A 5000-nucleotide genomic window follows, 5' to 3' on the forward strand; every position below is an offset into this window, starting at 1 on the left:
TTGCCGAGGATGTGAGAGCTGGACTCCAACCGGGATGAGCACCGCCTGCAGGTCGCACCCGCTTTGCTCCTGCCCCTTTGCTGGAATTCGAGGGTGGGGTATACACATGCTCGCAGTTGTAGAGCGGCGATGTAGTGCCGCTCTTTGAACCCTGCCGGCTTCCTGAGCCATCCGTTAGCCACCTTGTTTCTGAAGAAGCCGGCTATACCCACACCCTGGATCGGCAGGCCCATCCAGTGTTGGAATTCTTCCAGTCTCCAATCGCTCGGCATTGGGCAGCGAGGTACCAGATCGTTAGCGACCTCCTCCCCTTCCTGGTACTGATTCGCCCCGAACACCCGTGGGAGCGCACTCTCCTCTCCCCCGGCCCGCATCCAGGCCTTTTTGAATTTCTGTTCGACTCGGGAGCCGCGCATCATGGCCTTCATCAACGGGTCCGATGAGTTGGCCAAGCGGAACATTCGTCTCGCCTGCATTGATGGGATGTGCCGAGTGAGCTTGCATATACCGAGGCCACCATTACAGTTCCTGGCATACAACAGCCCGTTGCAGGTTGACGGTGGAAGATGCAGCCATTTCTTCACCGCCTTCCTGATTGTCCCATCCAGGTTCTGGAGCATGACGTCGCCGGCCCCACCGTGATCAGCCAGGTAGAAGAGTCGCGGGATGGCAAACTGATTGAGAATGTATACCTTCTGTGAGGGTTTGAGCAGTGACTTCCCAATGCGCTTGCACCATCGGTCTAGTGCCACTGTAAGGTCAGGCTTTTCAATCCCCGCCCAAGGATTGACTTTTACTCCCAGATATTTGATGGAGTTTTCGATGTTCGTTAGCTGCAGGGCCTTGCCCCCCAGAACCCATGGGGGGCAGTCGTTCACTGTGAAGGCACCTCTGCAGGGCCTGACCATGAAACTGTGGCACTTTTTGGGTTGGACTGTGAGGCCGGTGGTTAGGCAGAATTCGTCTACAAGCGCAAGGTTGTGTGCCATTCCCTCCCACGAGCCCGCAACCAGTGCCAGGTCATCCGCGAACGCTAAAGCTGTCACTTTGTGACCTTCGGCCTCATACCCTTTGCCTGTGCGTTCGAGACTTTGGATGAGGGGATCCAAAGCCAGGTTGAAAAGCAACGGGGATAGGGGATCCCCCTGCTTGACACCAACCCTCACTGGGATATCTGGTCCCTCCCTTCGGCCTAACTCGACACTTGTGCAGCTGTTTGTGTAAATCTCCCGGATCAGATTTACCATGTGGGGGTCCACGTTCATCCGTTCAAGAACCGACAGCAAGTGTTCATGAGAGACGGTGTCGAACGCTTGTGCAAAATCGACAAACACCACCGCCAGTTGGCTGCGCTTTTCTTTGGAGTGACGGAGAACGCATTGGAGCAGCTCGAGGTTCTCCGAGCACCCGGGGCTCTGTCGAAACCCTCTCTGTCTGGGGTGCAACGGGCACGCCTCTGTCAATCTTGTGTTGATCACCCTCGTGAAAAGCCGCAAGACCATCGACCCGATGGTGATTGGTCTCCAGTTGCCAATCTCCATCGCCGCCCCTGGGTCCGAGGTCTTGGGCAGTAGCACCGTTCGACTTTTCTTCAAGCGTTCGGGAATGACACCTGTGAACCACCACATGTTAAACAGCTGTGTGAGGGTCTCGCATTCGGGGTCCCAGTTGGAAATGTCCCTTTTTCCAACGCCATCTGGGCCCGGTGCGGATGTATTCGATGCATGTCGGAGGCTATTTTGGACCTCGCTTATGGAGATTGGCCCGAGGAGGTGGGCGTTGTTTGCCCTTTCTTCCGTCCCAAATCGTCCCAGCCCGGCAAAGGGTCTTGGATTCGCCCATTTGCTTTTAAAGTGTTCGTAAATCACCTCTCCTGTGATTGGGCACTTTGTTTCACTTTTGCCGTCTAGGATGTTCGCGGCCAGGCGGGCTGGGTCTTTCCGGAACCGAATTTGGCAGTTGTGGTAGGCGCGGCGTTTAGCGAGTAATTTGAGCCGGCGTCCCCACCTGCCTCTCCTCCGTTTAGGCGCAACAAAAGTTACGGGCCTTCGGGTCAACCTCCCTGCAGGTAGGCCCTGCAGTGTCCTTTGCGTCGCCGCGTCAACCAGCTCAGGGAGCCGATCGTTGCCATCCAACCATGCAGCGAGAACGCTGTCGATCACCGTACCTCCGTCTCTCGTCGCCCTTACCCATCTACTGGCTACCTCCCGGAGCTGGTCCCGGAGGCCTCCTGCGGGCAGATTGGGCTGTGGTGAGAGGATCGGTGGATTTGCTGGGGGCTCGGACGGTTCTCTGGGCGTTCTCGCACGTCTGGGACGTTTAGGGGGGATCCCTTCCCCAGAGGGACCTTCCCCAGCGTCAGCCCTTTCGATTCCAGCTCTCCCCTCTCCATCTGTCGAGGTCCCTTTTTCTTGCCTGTCTTGAGCAATTCTTTTCCTATTGCGGATTTCTGAGTGGACGTGCATCTCATGTATACTACACGCTCTCCTTGTGTCAAATGTCCTATTGCATCCCTCGCACTTAACCACTTTCTCAGGCGGCTCGCCTGTCGGTCCGCGACATTTCGGAATGTGACAGAGGACGGAATGGCAACCCGGAGAGGTTTTTCCACATGATTCACAGCTGAATCTAACGGGCACTGTTCCGTGGCGAAATGCAAAGTGTCTTTGCACTTCCACCGCCGTGCTCGCCGACCCGCCACATAGGGGGCAGTTGAAGTCCCGGAGCGGCAGGATCACCACCACTCCCGGGTGCTCCCCCTGCTCCCCGTCCGCCATAGGTTCAGGCAGGGCTTGGGTGCCCGTTGGTATGGGGTTAGATGGTATCGGCCCATTGGGCTCCTCAACCGAGCTTTCGTCGTTTGGGCTGCCGCGTTGTGCGTTCCATCCTGCTGGTGTCTGATCACGACCTCGACGCCCCTCGCTGAGGCGCGTCAAGACAACCGAGCATTCTCGTAGTCCTAAGCCATGCGTAAGTGTTCGTTTAGCCTCTGGTTTGCGCTTAGGATCTCGCGTTACGAAAGGGACCCGACCCAAAGATCCCTCCGTGGCACCTTCTACTGGGCGACGGGCCATCCAGTATGACTTTCCTTTTGCTGTACTTTCCATGTTTTTAAAGAGGCGGAGGTTAACCCACTCCAAGGGTCATGGATCTAACTCATTGTCGTTAGTCACGCTATTGTCATTGCCGGATGGCCACTGTCGTACGCTCGTGATTCCTGGCCTGGAGGTCACGACGGGGGGATTGGGTAGGGGGGATTGTTCGTTAGGCCCAAATCGGGGAGGTTCTGGATCATCCCATAACGGATGAGTTTGACGTCATCCGGGAAGCTGCCTACCCCAGGGGCATAATCATCCTATCGATCAGTTTTAGCCAGGCCTCACCAGAGTGGACCCCCGACTCTATATTTCACCCATCCACGGGTCATCCTCCGGAAGAGCTATCAATCTGTCAATCCTTTCCGTGTCCGGGCCGGGTGAGGTTTCCCGTGTTGAGTCAAATTAAGCCGCAGGCTCCACTCCTGGTGGTGCCCTTCCGTCAATTCCTTTAAGTTTCAGCTTTGCAACCATACTCCCCCCGGAACCCAAAGACTCGTGGTTTCCCGCACGCTGCCCGGCGGGTCATGGGAATAACGCCGCCGGATCGCGGGTCGGCATCGTTTACGGTCGGAACTACGACGGTATCTGATCGTCTTCGAACCTCCGACTTTCGTTCTTGATTAATGAAAACATTCTTGGCAAATGCTTTCGCTTTCGTCCGTCTTGCGCCGGTCCAAGAATTTCACCTCTAGCGGCGCAATACGAATGCCCCCGGCCGTCCCTCTCAATCATGGCCCCGGGTTCCAGAAACCCACAAAATAGAACCGGAGTCCTATTCCATTATTCCTAGCTGCGGTATTCAGCGGCGGCTGGGCGGCCTGCTTTGAACACTCTAATTTTTTCAAAGTAAACGCTCCGGGCCCCGAGGTACCGGACACCCAGCTAAGGGCATCCGGGGGGCGCCGGGAGGCAGGGTCCGGGACAGGCGGTGGCTCGCCTCGCGGCGGACCGCCAGCCCACTCCCGAGATCCAACTACGAGCTTTTTAACTGCAGCAACTTTAATATACGCTATTGGAGCTGGAATTACCGCGGCTGCTGGCACCAGACTTGCCCTCCAATGGGTCCTCGCCCATGGGTTTAGGATACGCTCATTCCAATTACAGGGCCTCGAAAGAGACCTGTATTGTTATTTTTCGTCACTACCTCCCCGTGTCGGGAATGGGTAATTTGCGCGCCTGCTGCCTTCCTTGGATGTGGTAGCCGTTTCTCAGGCTCCCTCTCCGGAATCGAACCCTGATTCCCCGTTACCCGTGGTCACCATGGTAGGCGCCTAAAGTACCATCGAAAGTTGATAGGGCAGACATTCGAATGAATCGTCGCCGCCGCGGAGGGCGCGCGATCGGCCCGAGGTTATCTAGAGTCACCAAAGCGGCCGGGGGACGAGGCCCGACCCCCGAAGGGGGAGCCCACGCCGCACCCGGATGGGTTTTGGATCTGATAAATGCACGCGTCCCCGGCCCCCGGGGGGACCGGGTCGGCGCTCGTTGGCATGTATTAGCTCTGGAATTGCCACAGTTATCCAAGTAACGGATGGAGCGATCAAAGGAACCATAACTGATTTAATGAGCCATTCGCAGTTTCACTGTACCGGCCGTGTGCACTTAGACCTGCATGGCTTAATCTTTGAGACAAGCATATGTTACTGGCAGGATCAACCAGGTAGCCCCGAGCAGAGTGGTAGAGGAAGAGAGCTCTTCCTCGCTCACGGGTCTCGCGCTGCCGCTCGCGCCCCCGAAGGGGGCGAGGGAGGCGCGGCCGCTCGCTGTGTGGGGTTTTTGCGGGGTTGTGGTCACCGGGAAATGCGACGTGCTTCGCGGCGAGCCCGGCCGAAGAGCGGAGAGCGCCCGCACCGGCGCCGCCCTCCACTGTGAGAGAGCGGCGAGGGAGGCGCGTCGACCTTC

The 5000-nt window shown here is 57.3% G+C and overlaps 1 long non-coding RNA gene and 1 pseudogene across 1 annotated transcript in view; one reads left to right on the forward strand and one right to left on the reverse strand.

Annotated features, from left to right (window-relative positions):
* LOC147839546 (uncharacterized) overlaps positions 1-5000 on the forward strand; it is an 11772-nt gene that overhangs the window by 4395 nt on the left and 2377 nt on the right. The window lies entirely within an intron of this gene.
* LOC147839547 (18S ribosomal RNA) lies at positions 3578-4758 on the reverse strand (annotated as a pseudogene).

This window comes from Danio rerio, chromosome 20 (genome assembly GCF_052040795.2).
Source record: "Danio rerio strain M-AB ecotype USA chromosome 20, GRCz13ab, whole genome shotgun sequence".
NCBI classification, from domain to species: Eukaryota; Metazoa; Chordata; class Actinopteri; order Cypriniformes; family Danionidae; genus Danio; species Danio rerio.